This window comes from Humulus lupulus, chromosome 3 (genome assembly GCF_963169125.1).
Source record: "Humulus lupulus chromosome 3, drHumLupu1.1, whole genome shotgun sequence".
In the NCBI taxonomy this organism is placed as follows: Eukaryota; Viridiplantae; Streptophyta; class Magnoliopsida; order Rosales; family Cannabaceae; genus Humulus; species Humulus lupulus.
In genome coordinates this window covers 203,183,938-203,203,234 of record NC_084795.1, presented here as the reverse complement: position 1 = coordinate 203,203,234, position 19,297 = coordinate 203,183,938, and the positions used below count along the sequence as shown (strand labels likewise).

The 19,297-nt window shown below is 43.3% G+C and overlaps 1 pseudogene; it reads right to left on the bottom strand.

Moving 5' to 3' along the window:
• Positions 1-236: 236 nt before the first annotated feature.
• LOC133825329 (cycloartenol synthase 2-like) lies at positions 237-6,588 on the bottom strand (annotated as a pseudogene).
• Positions 6,589-19,297: the final 12,709 nt, after the last annotated feature.

Here is a 19,297-nt window from a genome sequence, read left to right as displayed (position 1 = left end):
ACTATTACTACTAGTACTAGCTTCTAAACCTTTCACTCTGTACTACTACTACTACAAGCTTCAGAAACCTTTGATGTAACCTTGTCAAAATTGCCAATTTTCTCAGCATGGTACCAATTTTCCAAGGCTTTCACAGCCTCTCGACTTTATCACATCCAAAAAAAAAAGCATGGTTCACATCCTACACATGACCATACAACCAAAATATAAAAGCTTCACCACCATTTTCGTTCAAATAGGCTGAAAATTCTACTTAACCCTTCATTAAATAATAAGATAATACATTGATAATTAGCAAAGTGTAAACTGACTCCATTATTAGGGGTAAACCCTTCATTTTATGTGTTTTAAGTCATATATCTGTTATTATATTGACTGCTTATTAGGCTTGCCAAAGGTACAAAATGATATTTGGGCAAGAAAAGGAAAATAAGAAACATGATAACATGGAGAATTAAGAAACTAGTGAGATTTAAATAAAGGAGAGGAACCACCAAATGAGGTCATAGAGCAAGCTCATGATGGAGCCTGTTTCAACACCCGACAGCGGTATTCTCCCAAAGCCCATATAGGGAATATGTTTCTGTACGCCGCATAAGTGATCATACAATTCCTATTGAGCACACCCATTATTTCCTACCATCAAAACCAATCATTCAACATGCTCATCATTTCTTCAACCATGAATTTTCATACATATAGAAAGAAAGTACATAAATAGTTATGTGAATTACCTGCTGAGGAAAATCTCTGTTCTCCATTTGAGAGTTTATCAAATATCTAGCTGCACGGTGCAAGGGTGCAGCATCTCTCTCAGCCTGCATATACACAAGCGTTACACTTAGACACCATTTTTTTTCTTTATCTGTGCACAACTGTTTTTAACAACATCAGAAGATTTGAAACGATTCAGATTGATTTGACTCGTCAAATTCTAATACGTACCTGTCCAGCATCAATGAGAGCCATCATAGCCCATCTAGTGTTGACCAAATGTGACCTATTTCCCTCAAGATTTGAGTAGACCTGCATGGAAAATCCAGAAGAGGTTATCGCTGAGAGAATGAAATAACAAAATTAACCAAACCTATTTAAGCTCAATTTATTATCTTGAACCATTTCCCTTTCACTACTATATATTTAAGAAATTATGCGGTGACAAATGCTTTGACATAGTTTTAAAGTTTAAACCTCACCTCTTGGAAACAGATAATTATATTGTGCATTTCTTAATAAGAGAAGTGTGAAATATATCTATATACCAAAAACAAAAGATGAGAAATAATCAAAATATGAATAACTCGACCATTTGAAATTTCTGAACCCAAATCAGGCTAAGCTTAGACTAGATGTCAAGCATCGTACGAAAACACATGGAACATGTAATTCTTAAAAGAAATTAACCTTGTCTTGGCATGACAAATAGCTCTCTCCCCACCCACCAGACTCAACCTGTTTCGATAGCAAAAAGTTGCACGCTTTGCGAACGCCTGAGCAATTGCTGTAGTTCTTTCCAGCAGCCACCAGCCCTTTGACCCCAAACCATGTAGCGTAAGTAAAACAAACACCCCATGAACCATACCTGTTGAGCAACTCCAAAAATTAAAAGCATACTCCAACTGTTAAGAGGAGTTAAAGCAAGAGTAGCCAACAAGTTTTACATTCAAGTAGTGCACAAAACTGATTTATTGGGAGGGAAAAAAAAGTCAGAGCTTATAAATTGATAAACATAGGACAAACCATGAACCATCTGAAGCTTGAATCTTTTCAATGTATGCAGTCGCTTTCTTGATACAATGCTCTATTTCTTCTTGCCGGTGACCAGGGTACAACTTTCTAAATGATGTTAGAGCTTGAATAGCAGCCGGGGTGCATTCCACATATCTAAAGAGACATCATAGTTATAATCGGTGAACCTAAAATCAAAGACAATGAAAAAAAAAACTGATATAGTAGAAGGTTTTCTTTTGGCTCTTACGGATAATCAATGACAATGTCACCAAAGGTTTCAGCAGGATTGATCAGCTGAAATACAAATGAAACAACAAAAAGATTAAGTTACATCATCTATGTTTCACAAAAGATGGCAAAGGAGCTCACAAAGGCATCTTCTTGTACATATGTGTTTTTTTTTTTTTTGGCAAATATGCATTTCAAAAGTCCAAAAATAAAGATGTGTTCCATACATAAGAGCAATATAACATCAAATGAATGATTCTGAATTATCATGCAGATCCAGATATTAAACAATATCTGATCAGCATAAGTTAATAGAGAGCTTATATGTCATGAGGAACAAAACATTTAACTTCGGATTCGAACGACATAATACACAGTAATATGGAAAAAAATTCAAGGGGAGTACCTCTAACCAATGGTAGGATCTAGTGAGTTCATATGTTGCAAAGCCACCATCTCCATTCTGCAACATTGTAATTCCAAAAAAGAAAAGAAAAAGATCTGATCATGAATATGATATTTCTTCTTTCAAAGCATAAAAAACAGGAATCTCAACTATTAATATGAAGATAGTGGAGAAAGAACAGGACTGTCTGCTAAAATCTGTCCCTTTTAATACATTTACAGAGCTTAATTCTTAGAGAATCATGATTCCATTGACATTCAGACATATTAGGTACCCACACTCCAATTTAAATTAGACACTTAATACAGAAATTGTGTGAGATTTATTACTTGCTCTTCAGTCTCAAATTACAAGACAATTAAAAAGTATCTCTAAATGTGCCACTACTGGTCGTCACTATGAAAAACAAATTCTCCTAGTACATTATAGCACCCTTTACAATCATCTCAAATGAGACTCATTACTAATTGAAACAATAAGAAAATCTAGCAAGATAATAGTGAAAATCTTGAATAACCAACCTGTAATGAGAGAATGACATTGACAACATCATATATACGATTTGGCTCTAATGGTTCACCAACAATATCTGAGGGAAGTTTTGATAATAGAAGAGTAGCCTGAGAAATGAGACATAAAAATTATTAACCAGTAAATAAAATAAATGAAAAACATTGAACGTTGTATGCAAGTACTTTTAATCCTTCTGCTGTACAATCTGAGATGGGCCAACCATGATCACGAGTGGAGAAAGGCCAAGCACCCTTTGAAATGTGGTGATACCAATTATCAAGATCACCTAGGTAATCTTCTAAAACCTATAAAAAGATATTACTAACTAGTCAACGAAGGAAATGTGGGGAAGGCATCAAATTGGACTTAGAAGAATTAGTTGAATTCAGACCACAGAGCTGCATTGACCTGTGAGGTTTTAATGAACTCATGTGCCTTTCTTAAAGTTATGCTGTATTCTTTGACAAGATCAATTGACATAATTGCCTAAGCAGCAAAACTAGTGTCCCATAATTGACTTCCATTATACCCCTGCCATAAAGTCATTTATGTATAGGAAGTTAACATAGCACTCAAACTGTTAGTCGCAAAATTTGTCATAATTGAAGCAATTATCAAATGTGTTCCACAGAGAATTTTTTTTTCTTTTAAATGCACCACAAAGAGGAAATATTATCAGAAAGAAAGTGAAATTACAAACATCCTAAAGCACAAAAACCTGTAGTAGTTTAGCAATCTTTTTCGGTGTTTGTAATAAGATTGCTGAGTCTAACTCTATTACATAATAATCCTATTACAAACACCGAAAGAGGCCAACTTATTGTCACAAGTATTGGCTTCTCAGAAGTTGTGACAATAAAACAAACAAATATCACTTTACTTGAAAGGAGTAAAGTTCTACAGCAAACATTGTGCAGGTATCATGTTATGACTTAAAATAGCTAAAGAAGCAATCTCCTATCTAAAAGTTAAATCTCTTCCTTTGTTCCTTGCTTCTTTACAGCTAAAAGCTGTTTAATACTCAACACAAACATGGATTCACCAGACCAAACAAAAAAAGTGCAACACAAATATCAATGCTAAGAAAAAATGAAACATTTGGACCTACATTTTCATGCCATCTTCAGCAATCCATAGATAATCATTCATTCTTGTAAGGTGCAACTTGAAAGCCTCTGGATTTGGATCTTCCACCCAACAGCGAAGCATGTTTAATACCTGGAAATTACAGTCATAGCTATAATCCTTCACAGATTTAAGTATGAGGTTTTATGTGTTCCCCTCTTCACAAAAGTAAGTTTCAACAGAATAAGGATTACTATTTGAAAATATCAATACCTTATTCATAGGTCCAATGCAAACATAACGAGTGTTCTCATCTTCATAGTGTATATGCTCCATGGCTGAGCGGAGAGCCTTTTCTCTCAATTTTTTTCCTGGCCAATTCATCAGAACTGGTTCAACAGCCTTGTGAAGAGTCGCCCAGAGGATATCTTGAACTAGTGGATGCGGGTAATATAAATCTTCCTGTGAAAACAAACATGTCATATTTTGATAAGAGAGAGGAAAGAAGTTTTTCTATAACTAATTCGAAACTAAAATTGGTACTTTACGACAACCATGAAATCCCTTTGGTCATTAGAAACAGATATGCATTTTTCTGGTTAACTCATATTGTTGCTGTGTATGCAAGAGAAAACGTTTGCTGTGGTTACTGTATCAAATTCAAAAGTAATATTTATATATACATAAATAAATATATATTTTTTATTTTTCTATTTACTATGATCAAGACTCAATCAAATGTGTTACCAATATCTCCAGAATGTTGAAGACTTTGCACTAAGATACAAATTAGGGCATAAATGGCATATTCCTAGATAGATGCAACTAGATTGGAAATACAATAACCTTTTGACTAACCTTTGCATATAAATTTCGCACCTCATTCCAATCTATTTCATGATAAGGGACATTGAAGAGCTCCTTCCTCAGACACAAAACTGTTGGTGTGATTGGACCAACAAACTTCTTCCCATATAAGAAAGACATTGGTAAGTATACCATCCGACAGTGACACCACATTCTTCCTGTACAAGGAAAATAAAATTTTAAGGATTTTTATTTTGGCAGGATTAGGAAAAAAAGCCATTCCACAAACAAGAAAAAGATAATTGTCACTCAACATTTTAACTGAACTGAAGTCAGCATGACCATGTAACACCAAATTCTGCAACATGGGAAAAGACCCAAAAAAAAATTTCATTGCAACAAAAATTATTACACGAGTTTATTTAACATTTCGGTTAATTGAATTTCAGTATGGATACGAAAAGACAAGCTTTATAATATCATAAGTCCAAACTTTGAAGTTATATATTAATTCATTAGATTGATGAGTATGACCGTGAGTAATGGTATTGTTCTTATACAGCAAGTTCAGACTATATGGAAAAGAGTAAAGATATTTTTAACCATAGGAGAATTTTAAGAATGCTCAGGCCAGAATTTGAAATCGGAAGATATAGGACCTGGATGAATAGGAAGGATGTATGGAAGAAGCCATGTCTCTGGAGGCAGGGGATTATTGCTAGACCATTCAAAGACACCAAGTACCTATCATCACATAAGAATTGTGATAGATTTAAATGAAAACGTTGGACTTCCAAATAAACAGAACACTGTTTAGATCAAGCTACATATTCAAGTCAAAAAGGGATAGAGGTCGATTCTCAACTGATAACCACATTTTCCCCCATGATGTAATTGCAGTAGCACCACCATGGTCCAGAATCCATTTACGCCCACTCTCCATTGCCCCTTGTCCATCATTAGGTTCTTCACGAAGCAACCTCAAAGTAACATAGCTCACCAAGCAAGACAAGGTACATTGAATAATATACTTTATTTCATCAAACACAGCATCGCCAAACTTTCTTGCTAGTTATAGTTGATGGCCCACACAACAATTAACCAACTGATCTGCAAACAATTTTCTATGAGAAGTTCCTTCTCTTAACATGTAAAGGTTGATGCTTAAAGTAAATTCATAAGTCCATGACCATAATGAATTAGCAAGTAAATAAGATGATTCTAGGAATATAAATATAACCCAGTGGCAATGAAAAAAAAAATGCTTCAAAAAATAAAATTATCATCAGGTACATGGATAAAATTTTCAAGCTAGTGGGGTTCAAGTTCATATCTGCTAAAAAATAAAGATTGCTGCTCCAAAATTTCCTACACGATATATGGAAAGGACCACAAAGAAATTTAAGGGTTCAAGTAATAAAAAATTTCTTTTAGTTGCACTCACCTTGCAAGCAATATCAAACCCAAAAATTATTGGGACTTCTTTGCATTTCAAGTCACCATCAATGGTTTTTGGACACCCAATCACCTGAGTTTTCAAATTCTTTCCCTTGGTTGAACAAAAGAAAAAAAACCAAACTGTGTTAAACAAACCAATGAAACAGTGTTAAAGGCAAGACTCCTGTAACCCTCTCGAACTGTTAGATAAAGAATCCCTAAATTCTATTTGGATGGGTCCCATACACTGATACAAGCACCTAAAAAATAGATGGATCCATGGATTACATGAATGACATATGAAGACAAATACAGGCAACAGTTCCATCTGCCAAGCAAGATTTTTCTAGAAAGAAAAAAATTAGTTATATACCTGAAATTCTCAGCAAGGAGGCAGGCATTTGTGTTCGAGTCATCCCCACCAATTAGAAGTCCATCCAAATCAAGCTTCGCGGCAGTATCTGCAACTTGTTGAAACTAAAAGGAAAATCCATTTAAACAATTTATTATGAACTTAATGTGTCAATAAAACTTAACATGAAACTGTGAAGAAAGAAAAAAAAAGTCACCTGCTCTGGAGTTTCAATCTTATCTCTTCCACTACATATCATATCAAAACCACCCTGATAAAAGAAAATTTTCTCCAATCAAATACAATATCTTGGTTAAAATGCCAGCAGCCGCATGTATGAATTTTGTATAAATCATTAGAATAGAATGGATGCGCTATATCTTCTGAGCAAATTAGAACACTCAGAAGCAGCTATCTTTACACATGATCATGGACCTCCACTACATAAATGACAAAACCAAACCATAGTCCAAACTCTCACCTGGTTTCTGTACGGGTAAATATATTCTGGTGTAAGTTCCACATACTTGCCCTTCATGATTCCAGCTGGACCTCCCCTGAAACCGTACAATATGCTGCCTTTAGCACGCTCCAGCAAGTAATCTACCAGGAAGCACATAATGAATGAACTCAACCATATTGGACACTATTAACTGCAAGAAAACAAATTATGATAACAAAAAATTCTCACCAAAAATTCCATAAATGACATTGTGCCCTCAAGGTGCCTGGCCTCCCAACAAAACGACACCAATTTTCAACTTTTTCTGCAAATCGTTAGAGTCAGAATCGCTTGGCACCACCAAGGCAGATGGATGGCCGAAAAGTTGACTTCGTGAGGCAGAGATGAGTTGAGAAGACTTCGTGAGGTGGAGAGACGAGACAAGAGAGAGACTTCGTGAGGCGGAGAGGGCGGAGAGACAAGACGAGAGTGAGACTTCGTGAGGCGGAGAGGGCGGAGAGACGAGACGAGAGTGAGAGATGGAGGCTGAGAGAAATCTTTCGGGTAACTTAGATTTAGGGAATTTGGAAGATGAGACTAAAAAAAAATTTCATTTTGGCGCCTGAGTTTTATTCATATGGCACCAAAATATGTCTTCCGTGTGTTTTTAATCCCACACCAATAATAGCACTTCTAAATATATGCTATTCTTTAATGTAATATATACTAAATATTGTTGTAGTGTAGCCATCTGGATATCCACGACCAGCGGATCGGAATGTGGGAATCGGACGTGTTGAGCATCGCCATCAGAGAAGGTTATTTCGCCCTCTTCTGATCGAGCCTTTTTTGGGGCGTGGTCCTCCACAGTCATCATCTCGATGTCCTGGTCGTGGCACAGGGTCCGAGCATATCATTCCCTGGCATTTCTGCTATTTCCCGCGAGGTGCGGGCCTCCACAAATGGTCAATAATGTGCCAGTCACAGGGGCAGGCTGTAAGGGTGGCGAGCGTTGGCGCGTGGGGGCCTGCTCGTTGCTACCCAGAGCTTCTCGTTGGGAATTTCCCGAGGCCCGTACGTATCTTCTCAAGTTTCCTTGTCTAATAAGGAACTCGATTTCGTCATTCAGCTGGTTGCATTCGTTGGTGTCATGTCCGCAGTCGTTATGATAACGACAGAACTTGGTGGTGTCTCTCTTCGAAATATCCTTTCGAATGGGGCCAGGTTTTTTATAAGGCACACTAGAACTTGTGGCCTGATAAACCTCTCCCCGAGACTCGATGAGGGCAGTATAGTTAGTGAACCGAGGTTCGTAACGGTTACCCTTGGCTCGTTTATTGTCGGAGGTGGAAGGCTCATTGTGCGGCCGTTTTCCACCATTCTTGCCTTTGCCGCTGCCGTTTCCATTGCCTTTGTCGTTAGGTTTGGACCCATTGGCGGCTTTGGCAGGCTCGGCAGCCTTCTTATCCTTGCTTGAGGGCTTTCCATCGTCGGCAATGGCATCTTCGAGCTTGATGTAACGATCAGCCCGGTCCAAGAATTCCTGGGTAGTTCTTACTCCTTCCTTGCGGAGGCTCTTCCAGAGGGGGGAGCGACGCTTAGCTCCTGCGGTTATGGCCATCATTTTGCCTTCGTCCCCCACTGTTTTTTCTTTGGCTGCTGCTCGCATAAAACGCTGGATGTAATCCTTCAGCGACTCTCCATCTTGCTGGCGAATTTCAACCAGTTGGTTTGCTTCGGTCGGATGCACACGACCTGCATAGAACTGCCCGTAGAACTCCCTTACGAAAATTTCCCAGGAAACTATGCTTGCGGGAGGGAACTTAAAAAACCACTCCTGCGCGGCCTCAGAAAGTGTTGCAGGGAAGATCCTGCACCGAGTGTCTTCGGACACTTTCCGAATGTCCATTTGTATCTCAAACTTATGACATGAGATACTGGGTCTCCGTACCCGTCAAAATTCGGTAGCATAGCTAGGAGTCTCTGCCATAGCTATCCTCTGGACGAAAGGAGTGCCTTTCCTCCTATCGTGGTCGATATAAGATGTCCTTCCCCCGACCAGCTGTTGTACTGCGTGGTTGAGGGCATCTATCTGGGCCTGTACAGCGATGGGAATCGCTGTCGCCTCCGTTGCTGGGGGGACGTTCTTGCCATGTCATTTGCGGTGATCGTTGAGTACGTCTCTCAAATCTTCGTCTCTTCTCCGCTGCTCGTTTCCCCCGAGCCAGTTGAAGACATTATTCTGCCTGGGCTACCCCCCAGCATCCCGTCCATTGGGTTGGTCATCTTGAGGTATCTAGCTCCCGCCTCTACCTCTTTCTTCATTCCTCCGACCAGTGTTTCCCTTGCCTGAGTCGGCCTCATTATATCCATGGCCATCTCTGAACCTCGATTGGCCATGGTGGGATCGACTGTTCCCTCGATTTCCATCCCTGGTTGAAACGTCCTGAGCGCTAGAGAGTGGCCTGCGCTAGTCGTTGTTTCCCCATGCATTATCATGGCGTGGGGGACCCCAGACCGCAGAGCCTAACTCTGAGTTCCTCCTATTACCAGGAGGATACTGACCTCTGTTCGGCATATTTGGCTCATCGCCCCTACGGCGTCTAGGACTGCGAGGCTGATGCTCGGTCCTATTCTGCCTCTGTTGCGGGGGATTGGCGCGACCAGCTTGGGATGGAGGCTGTGCCTCAGGGTCCAGCGGGACATCGTCATGAGGTGCCTGAGGCTGCTAGGGCCTTTGCGGGCTCGAGGTTTGGATAGGCGGGCTAGGATTGGGGCCCCTGTGGGGTGGCGCATTCGCAGGTTGGTTAGGTTGCGAGACATGTGCGGCCCGATTCCTAGCCAGTTGCAAGGCTGCCTCGAGGGCTGCCATGGGTTCGCTCTGGCAGCGGTCTATCTCCGCCTACCTTTCGCTTAACTCCGCGTGCTGCCTTTCGATCTCCTGCTGCTGCCGCGCCATTACTACGGAAGCAGTCTCTTGACTGGCTCTCAGATTAGCCAACTCTTCCTGCAACGCCCCCAGGGTGCTCTTCAGTGTTGCGTCATCCATTTCTTCCTCCTCAAAGTCCAGATGTGGCTCATCCTCAGCCACGCTTGCAGGAGGAGGAGGAGGAGGAGGAGGGTTTGACGGTGCAGCGGTGGCCGCCTGTCCAGCTTTCCTTGCAGTTTTCGCCATTGGTTTTCTCAACAATGATAAATCAAGCTCTCAATGAAAGCACCAGAATGTTGACCCAGATTTTGGACAACTAACACAGAGTCAAAATATGCTTGATGTGAATGAATGCGTTGAAAAGAATCAAATGATAAAAAAAATAAGAACACGATGTTTTATAGTGGTTCGGCCCCAGGATCTGGTAATAACCTACGTCCACTTAGATTGTTATTGATGTGAGAATCAAAGGAGTGATCAAAGAACAAGGGTTCAATGAGTTTCACTAACCTCTGAAGAACAATACAATATTTCGGGTAGAATTACTCTAGTATCAAATAATTCGAAAGCCAAAAGTCCCTTCCTTGAGCTATCTTTCTCTATTTATAGGCTCAAGGGGGATTAAACGAGATTGTTACAGATATTCTCTCCTGAATAATCAGATACTCAAGAGATTGTGTGAGTTAATTTTGGGATTTACAAAGATCTTTATTGTAACATTACGTTGTATGCGGAACCATCGACCAGACTGGTCGCTGGAAAGACTGGGCCGCCTCCTGCTTATAATGCACCTTCTGGTCGATACACTAGCAGAGTTCCTCCAGATTTCAGCCACATGTCCAGGGATCACTAGCCACGTTATCAATGCCAATTTTTTGGATAACAAAATCAATCTTCCACAAAATAAGGTGTTAATCTTTTTAAGGAAAAGTTGAAAACCATATTTAAAAATTTAAATTTTAAATTCAAAATACAAATTGATGATCATCATTATCATCATCTTTTAAAATTAAATAAATTAAAAACTATTTTTGACTTACCAATTTTATTTTCTCTCACTCAAATAAAATAATTAATTTCAAAAAATTAATTAATTCTTTATATATATGAAATTTGAAATTTACATATTTCAATTAATTAAATATATTTTTGAAATTTAATAATTAATGAAAAATTAATTATTCAACCTCGATTATCATATAATTGCATACTTGACCAAAAGAATAAAATTCTTCTCAAATTCCCAAATTATAGTTATACCTTTGTATTAACTCTTACCTTGATATGGTGTTGATAGACCCACCCAGGGGATCTATGGACCTATAATATCAAGCTCCAATAAATATTACATTATTAATCAAAGATTTTTGATTAAATAATCATATTTATTAATCTCATGATTACTCCACTAAAAATATGAGATTGAACTGTTGATAATTATAGACATATTTACTGAGTACTTTATTAAGAATAAAGTGTCCATTGATATAATCATTACATACAATGTTAGTCCTCTATTAATGGTTCATAATTAAATGGTGTACGCCCTGATTTTCCCACGGGCTGATTAACGAGCTGAGATATGGTCTAATCATGACTACCACGTGGACATCCCCAAGACCGGAGCTGCCATCGTAAGATCATACCTCCTTAGCTCGAGGTAACCTAAGGGTTCGCCAAGATTGCTTAAGGGCTGAGTCTGGACTCTGAAGGCCACAGGTCGAGGGAAGATCCAGCTCGTGGTACAAGCTAGGGCTGGAGGCTGTGACTCTTTTTAAAGTCAACCACGCAAGGTAAACGTGCATATATCAGACATCACGCGTCTGATATATCCCTGACTTCTCGGACACGCAGCATGAACGTGCGTATTCAGACACCCACGATTGGGTTGGGCCGTGCGGCCCATTATCCCCTTACCTATTGATTTGACCACACTTATGTGTCAGGTTTAGGAATTAATCATGAATGTCACAGAGTTGACATGATAGGTAAGAAGGTCACGGGATGACCTTCTTTCCAACTCCCAGGTGCCATCTCCTATACCCTGGGAGTTACAAGGGGTTGGATTCTATTGTGTAAGAAATATCCTGTAAAAGAATACCCAGCATATAGCAATAATACTGATTGGTGGAGTAGAAGGATTTTAACCTTTGAACCACCTAAAAAACGTATTTTGTGTCACCATTCCATTTCCAAGATCATTCATCTATTTCAGTTCAACATAAGCACTAATCCCTTCCTCTTTCTTTTCTTAATTACCTGTCGGCGAAGAACCGCGTCAACAATTTGGTGCTTTCATTGAGAGCAACTTAGATTGGTGCTGTCACAAACATCCAACTATGCTGACTACTCGATCCAGACACGGTAACGAGATGGAAAAACATGATGGGAAGGAGGCTCATCATATAGCCATCCCCGATGAACAAATTCCTGAGGTCCAACAGCGGCCGGGCAAGCAGCCGGTGGGCCAAGATGACACTGGAAGTTCGGCGCCCCGGCCACCTAATCCAAACCCAAGTTATTACACTGCAGTGGAGATGGAGAATGCTCAGATGAGGAGCCAGTTAACAACAGCTAATCAGCAGATCAAGGATGTGTTGGCCCGACTACCCCCTCTCACAACCAACGCTAACATCGGAGAAAGGCAAGGCGAGACTCATAAGTACCGCTGGGATAATCGGTCCAGGCATAGCCGCTCGGACAGACTTCCGACAGCCAACTCTACTCCCTCATCACATCGTCGAGAGGCAAACTTTGGAGAAATGCCTAGAGCTCGACAACAGCAGTACAGCCGTTCAGTCCGAACATCAACTCCCAGCTCCCAACCAGCCTCGAGCGCACCCAGGAGAGCTCGAGGAAATTCCAGAAGGAGATCCGAGGAGGGCTTGCACCATCAGCCCGTCCCCACCACCCGTCCTGCGCCTCGTCCAGATCGCCAGGCGCGGGACCCGTAGGCTGGCAGGGCCGAAAGACCCCCACCTAATTTGATCCGTCCTGACGGAACCAGGATCGCCTCTCCGGTCAGGCATCCTCCCTCTCCGATAAGGTACCCATCTCCTCCTCAGCCCATCCGAGACATTCCAGCCTACAGAAGTAGCAGGAGAAAACCGCCATCCGCAGGGCCTTCCCGACGTAGCAGGCCGCCGAGAGAAAGCCCAGATCCTCACCGCCAAAGGCGGACTCCGAGCCTCTCTACCAGGAGCCACTGGACCGGCAGTCGCCGGAGTGACCTTTCAGGCGGAGACCTGCGTCAGCGTTTGAGCTCGGCACAAAGTCCTCAAACCACCCAGGGGGGCGACCTGGGAGATCGCCTTAACTCTCATAGAGGAAAACAAATAGGAGGTGACAGCCATGCTCGCTCAGGGGGAGCCCTGTTCGAAGTACGTAACGGCGGGAATGTCCTAAATAACCTATCTCAAGATAGGAGGGGCAATAACCCACCAAATATGTACAATGGATCCAGAGTTGTTGAACAGCCCCAGAATAACCAAGGAAATCAGGACAAAACCCTCGAGCGCCTGGCCCAGATGGAGGAGCTAATGAGGAAGCTCCTGTCGGAGAAAGAGAAGGATGAATATGATTTGGGGGATGAGATGGAGCTCTTCGCACCCAGCATAGCAGCAACGGCTTACCCACCCGTTTTCCGTATGCCGCACCTGTCCAAGTTCAATGGAGACGGAGATCCGTCGGATGATCTGGGGATGTTCAACACCCTGATGATCGCCCACAACATTGGCCCCTAGCAGAGATGTTTGATATTTCCTTCCACGCTGACTGGACCAGCGAGGCAGTGGTTCAAGCAAGGCAAAAGATAGTAAATCAGCTCCTAGAAAACTTTCTCAGCTGATTTCAAAAGGGCATTCCGAGCTTCCCAGGCTGCCCGCGTCAAGGCCGATTCTTTGGCTAACGTGAGGCAGCAGCCCAACAAAACCCTGAAGACCTACCTGAGCAGGTTCGCAAATGTCGCTGCTCGGGCCAGAGACACGGATGACAGCTCCAAGCTCATGGCCTTGAGAACTGGAATCCTCGATGGAGGGGAACTCTGGAAAGATATACAAAGAAAGGGAGTTAGCTCGGTGAATGAGTTCCTTAATAGGGCCCAAGAATGGATCAACTTGGAGGAGGCCGAAGCCTCAGCTGCAGGAACCAGCCAGGTCCCTAAACAGCCTGCTGGAGTGGAGACGGAGGTCGTGGTAGCGACCCAAAACGTCACACAAAACAACCAGCTCGGTGGAGGCAAAAGAAAGGGGAATAGCGAGGGCAGCCAGCACAGTCAAAAGAAGAATAAATCCGTAGACAAGTTTAAGCCTGTCTACGCGACTTATACAGAGCTCATCCACTCTAGGGAGAACATCTTGCTAGCTAACTCTACTCGCCTCCCCTGAAAGAGGCCAGAGCCGTTGAAGCATCCGAAGGGGAAGAGAGACACTTCCAAGGATGTTGGCCACAATACCGATGATTGTAGGCATTTGAAAGATGAGATCGAGACTCTCATCCGGGACGGCCCCTTGGCCCAGTACGCGCGGAACAGGGTTCCAGTAAGTCAACCTGCTCTGGAGGTCCCGGTCAGTCAGCTCGGGTCTCGGGTAGATCAGGACGTCCCTCCCCCTGTGATAGGAGGAGAGATATCCACAATATCTGGAGGTCCGCATATGGCTGGCACGAGCAGGGGCATTCAGAAAAGATACGTAAACGAACTCAAGGTGCATAATGGAGTTGAGTTCGTCCCGGAGCAGCGTCTGCCAAAGCAGCAGCGATAGGAGAAGCCACCGATCATTTTTACGGAGGAACATACAGGCCATGTCCAATTCCCTCACAATGACCCTTTGGTCGTGGCAGTTCAGCTCGCCAATCGGAGAGTCAGGAGGGTGCTGATCGACAATGGGAGCTCGGTGAACCTCCTATTCCGGTCCACCTTAGAGAAGATGGGTTTGACCGTCGCCGAGTTGAAGGCTACCTCCATGATGTTGTATGGTTTTTCGGGAGAAGGGTCAGCAGCGATAGGGACGATCGAGCTGGTGATCACCCTAGGAGAAGGACCTCGGACAGTCTCCAAACTCCTCGAGTTCGTGGTCATTGACTGCTCCACTGCGTACAACACAATTTTGGGACGGCCCACGCTCATATCCTTTGAGGCTGCCACTTCCATTCGCCACCTCGCGATGAAATTTCTTACCTCCACGGGAATATGCACTGCTCGTGGCGATCAGCTCGCTGCCAGGGAATGCTACAGCATTTCCATGAAGGGAAAATCGAAACCCGGGCAGCTGCCAATGGCCATCCAAAGTGGTGAAGAGGAATCTCAGGAACCCTTGGCTGATCCTGAGATTGAAAAACCTCAAAGCGCCAAAGGGGAAAATATCGTCTTAAGTGAGGATATTGACCCCTGAATAGGCGAGGACAGATCCGAGCTCTAGGCTATAGAGGAGCTCAAAGAATTAAGCATCGACCCACAGAACCCTTCACTGATGGTCAAGCTCGAGAAAAAACCTCTGTAGCAAGAGGAAGGCGGAGCTGATTAAATTTTTGCAAGACAACCTAGATGTGTTTGCATGGTCACACGAGGACATGGTGGGAATCAGCCCGAGTGTCATCATGCACACCCTCCATCTGGATAAAAGCGTTCCTTCAAAGGCCCAGAAGCAGAGGCGCCTTGGAACAACTCGGGCTGAAGCATTAGAGGAAGAAGTAGCCCGGCTCAAGAAATTCGGCTTTATCCGTCAAGCCAAGTTTCCGATTTGGGTCGCCAACCCCGTGCTGGTCCCAAAACCTAACGGGAAGTGGTAGACCTGCATCGACTTCTCCGACCTTAATAAAGCCTGCCCTAAGGACTGTTTTCCATTACCATGAATTGACCAATTGGTGGATGCCACGGCGGGGCACGAGCTCATGTCCTTTATGGACGCGTACTCAGGCTACAATCAGATCGCCATGAATCTGATGGACCAGGAACACACCAGCTTCATGACCCCGACTAACGTCTACTCTTACAAGGTCATGCCATTCGGGCTAAAGAACGCCGGTGCTACTTATCAAAGGTTAGTAAATAGAATGTTCGCAAACCAGATCGAGAAAAACATGGAAGTGTACGTTGATGACATGCTAGTCAAGTGAAAGACTGCCGATAACCATGTTTCTGACCTGGAAGAATGCTTCAAGATACTACGGGAGTATGGCATGAGGCTTAATCCACAGAAGTGCACTTTTGGAGTCGCATCGGGAAAATTCCTGGGTTTCATCGTCAATACCCGAGGAATCGAGGCAAACCCCGACAAGATCAGGTCACTGCTCGAGCTTCCCTCATCCAGGTCGCGCAAAGTTGTCCAAGGCCTGACAGGAAGGGTGGCAGCCCTCAACCGGTTTATTTCAAAATCCACCGATAAGTGCTTGCCATTCTACAACCTGCTTCAAGGAAATAAGAAGTTCGAATGGACAGAAGAGTGCGAAAGCGCTTTGCTCGACCAGAAGGCACATCTGGCCGAGCCACCCGTACTATCCAATCCAAAAGCAAGAGAGCCTCTTTTTCTCTACCTGGCTGTCATGGAGGATGCAGCCAGTGCCGTATTAGTCCGGGAAGAAGACCAGATTCAGAAACCAGTCTACTACATCAGCAAGAGACTTCTCGGAGCTGAATCTCGGTACCCGTTGATGTAGAAATTGGCGTTCTGCCTTATCATGGCCTCGCGAAAGCTCAGGCTATACTTCCAGTCCAACTCAATACACGTCATGACCGATCAGCCTTTAAGGCAGGTTTTGCAAAAACCTGAAGCATCGGGACGTCTGTTAAAGTGGGCCATCGAACTCAGTCAGTTCGAGATTTTGTACACCCCACGAACTGCTATAAAGAGTCAGGCCCTGGCCGATTTCGTAGTAGAGTGCACAGGATTCTGGGAGGATCCTGCAAAAGACTCACCCCAGGTCACCTCAGCCCAGGCGTCGTGGAGGATCTTCGTGGATGGTTCATCCAATGAGAACGGCTCTGGAGCTGGAATCATTTTGATATCCCCTGAGGGACATAGATTCCACTCGATGCTGAGATTCGGATTCAAGGCCTCCAACAACGAGGCCGAATACGAAACTTTGCTGACCGGGCTGAGGATAGCCCAGGAGCTGAAGGCGGTCTCCGTCCAGTGCTTCAGTGACTCCCAGCTCGTGGTAAACCAGGTTCTGGGCGAATATCAGGCACGGGGACCCAAGATGGCTGCCTACCTAGCAAAGGTAAAAGTTGAGCTGTCCGCATTCGGGCGAGGCTCGATTGAGTAGATACCTCGGGAGCAGAACGCTAACATAGACACTCTGGCCAAGCTCGCCACCTCCGGGGAGACGGAGACCTTGGGGTTAGTGCCGATAGAATTCTTGGAGAAACCAAGTATAGAAGAAGCCTGGACGGAGGTCGAGATGATCGACGCTAGGCCGACCTGGATGACCCCCATCCTTGAGTATCTCATCGAGGGAAAGCTACCTGAAGGGCGTAATGATGCGCGGCGAGTACTGTATCAAGCTCCCAGGTATACGATTGTAGACAGGGTGCTATACCGACGCGGGCACTCCTTACCCCTCCTACGATGTGTTCTTCCAGGCGAGGCAAAGGCCATCCTGCAGGAAGTGCATGAGGGTTTTTGCGGAGATCACAATGGGGGGCAAAGCTTGGCCTTAAAGATCCTGAGGCAAGGATATTACTGGCCCACTCTGTCCAAGGACTCAATATCATACGTGAAGAAGTGCGACAAGTTCCAGTGATTCGCCACAGTTGCCCGAGCTCCCCCAGTCGAGCTGAAGATGATCTTATCCCCATGGCTGTTTGCAGTTTGGGGGATCGACTTGGTTGGCGCCCTCCCTACTGGAAAGGGCGGGGTCCGCTACGCCATGGTGGCCATCGACTACTTTACGAAGTGGGCTGAGGCAGAACCTTTGGTGACGATAAGTTCCAAAAAAGTCCTCGATTTCGTGGTTAAGAGCATTATCTACCGATTCGGGCTGCCCAAGAAAATCGTTTCCGACAATGGGACTCAGTTCGACAGCGACCTCTTCACCGAATTTTGCGAAAGGTACGGAATTGTGAAAATTTTCTCCTCCTTGGCCTATCCTCAGGCGAATGGTCAGGTCGAGGCTGTCAACAAGACTCTAAAGGCGAGCCTCAAGAAGAGACTAGACGAAGCGAAGGGGGTCTGGCCAGAACATCTCCCCCAGGTTCTATGGGCATACCGGACCTCGCATCGGACTCCTACGGGTCACACTCCTTTTTCCTTGTCCTTTGGGAGTGAGGCAGTCCTCCCTGTGGAGATTAAGGTACTTTCGCATAGGGTCCAGTCATATGACCAGGACCGCAACCACGAGCTACTTTGCACTTCCCTTGACTTGGTTGATGAAAGACGAGAAGATTCGCAACGCCAGCTCGCCCATTATCAGCAGAAAATCACTCGCTATTTCAACTCAAAAGTCAAGAAGCGCGCCTTTGGCGTTGGCGACCTAGTCCTCAGGAGAGTTTTCTTGGCCGGTAAGGATCCCAAAGATGGAGTATTGGGACCAAACTGGGAAGGACCATATCAAGTCATCGAGGTCATTAAAGAAGGAACTTACAAATTAGCTCGGCTAGATGGAGGGGTAGTCCCACGAACTTGGAACGCCATCCATTTGAAGGGATATTATCAATGATTTCCTTGTAAGGCCTAAAAGGTCATTTTTTATGTATTAAGCAATGAGAATTAACTTTCCATTTATGAATGTACATGTTTACAAGTGTAATCTAAAGTAACCACGAAAGACCCTTTCCTAGTTACCTGGGGGGCATATGGTACCTGGATATAACCAGGTCGCCTTAAAGACTTAGAAGTTAATTCAAATCGATTGATCGTTTTTTTTCTTAAAAACACAAGATATTGATAAAAATTAACGCAAACTAAGTCCTATCCTGGATTTAACCAGGTCACCTCAAAACTTAGAAGTTAATTTAAATCGATTGATCGTTGTTCTTCCTAAAGAGCACGAGATATTGATGAAAATTAACACGAACTAAGTTTTCAAATTAAGTTCTTGGATATAACCAGGTCATAAAACTTAGAAGTTAATTTAAATCGGTTGATCGTTGTTCTTCCTAAAGAGCACGAGATATTGATAAAAATTAACACGAACTAAGTTTTCAAATTAAGTTCCTGGATATAACCACGTCATAAAACTTAGAAGTTCATTTAAATCGATTGATCGTTGTTCTTCCTAAAAAGCACGAGATATTGATAAAAATTAACGCGAACTAAGTTTTTTAAAAATTGTAACTGAAATGCATGAAGGCAAAAGGGAGTATATCAATTTAAAGTAAAAATTAATTGTCTCGAGGTGGAAACACCTCATGCAAAAGTTACAACAAAAAATAAGAATAATAAAATAATG